Source organism: Pteropus vampyrus, unplaced genomic scaffold (assembly GCF_000151845.1).
Source record: "Pteropus vampyrus isolate Shadow unplaced genomic scaffold, Pvam_2.0 Scaffold55, whole genome shotgun sequence".
Lineage (NCBI taxonomy): Eukaryota > Metazoa > Chordata > Mammalia > Chiroptera > Pteropodidae > Pteropus > Pteropus vampyrus.
Window position 1 is genome coordinate 4,815,780 of NW_011888836.1, and position 1,542 is coordinate 4,817,321.

Genomic DNA, 1,542 nt, shown 5'->3' on the forward strand with positions numbered 1-1,542 from the left:
CTCATACCCCGCTTGCTCTGGCCTCTCTGGCACCCTCTTCTCTGCAGCAGTGGCCCAGGGCAGTGGGGTTCTTTCTGCCTCTAGAATGGCAGCTCCTGACAACCCCTCCCTGCTCACCCTGAATAGCACCTGTTTCATTTCTCAAGATTTCTAGGAAACTCTCACACCCTATGCACCCCTGGACATACATAACATGGCCTGGTCGTCCTCTGAAGGGTCACCCAGGGTTCCAGCGGCCTGCTGCTCCTTGGGACAGGGGAGTGGGGTGCTCACCTCATTGGGCTCATAAAGGGACCAAGCATTCCCTCTACCCCTCCTCTCTCCTGCCACCTGGAAAAATTAGGAGCAGGCATGCCTTTCTCAAACTGCTGGGGAGAACACTGTGCATTCTGAGTAGAACAGTTAGGAAGATGTCCCTTCCTCCAGGCTTATGCCACAGCATGACTTGGTGAATGAGGCTAGGGCTGAATTCCAGCCCACCTCCCAGCACCCCAACTGGGCACCCCAGGCAGTCATGGCCGCGTGGCCCTGGGGTGCCTAGACCCTGGGAATCCAAATGAATTATTGTATCTTCCTCATTTAGTCCTAGATGCCATATCTGTGCTCCAATAGCTTCTTCTATAAAGCAGGGTTTTTAAACTTATTTTTTGCTAACTCAGCTAACTAAGTTCAGTGGGAAGCAACAGTAATTGTTTTCATTTACTGAACTCCTACAGCCGTTTACTGTACCACCTCATGGGATCCTCCAGAACCCCTCTGACAGGAGATAATAAGATCTCTTTCATAGGTGAGCGCCCTCCAGTGACTGGCTGAGGTCACAGGGTCTGTTGGCTCCTCTCTTGAGTCCCTTCCTTCCCTCTCTGCCCCTCTCCGAGGGTCACTGCCTCTGGGCCCCCCCAGGGCTGCTGCTGAAATTCATCCCTTTTGTTCTGGGCCCTCCTGCTTCTGGCTGCATGCTCTTCCCAGAAAATTCCCTTGCCCCCTGGCTCGCCTTGCAAACTGCTTCTGCTACTCTCTCCAGAATGTACAAGAAAGGAGAGGGGAGAGTAATCTCTTCCATTTGTGTCTTGTTTTTATTTTGCAGATAAAAATAAAAATCAGTTTCGTGGGAAAAGTCAGCCGCCTTAGGAAAAACTTGATATCTGACTTAGGATCTCATAAAACAATATGTAGGTGTCACCAGGGACTTCCAGATATGCCTCAAAGGGGATCTGCTTCCTTTTTCTTAAGCCTGGGTTTAAAAACAATAATTTATAGTGAGTGGCTCTGGCAGTGGCTACCATCAGCTTCCCTACTGGACCATTGAGTTTTCTGTTTGGTCATCAGTTGTAATCAGTTCCTATTCAGAAGCCCCTCATAAAGACTCCAGAGAACTCCGAGGCTCTGGGGGAACGAATGCCCAGTGGGCAGGGAGGGGCCCTGGACACCGGCAGTGCCCTGCTTCAGGGTCAGGTTCATTGTAGCAAAGCCATCCCCACCACTCTTTCAAGGAGCACGTGATCTTGGTTTCTCATCCTTTCTTGATACGTTCGTGGGAGGTGG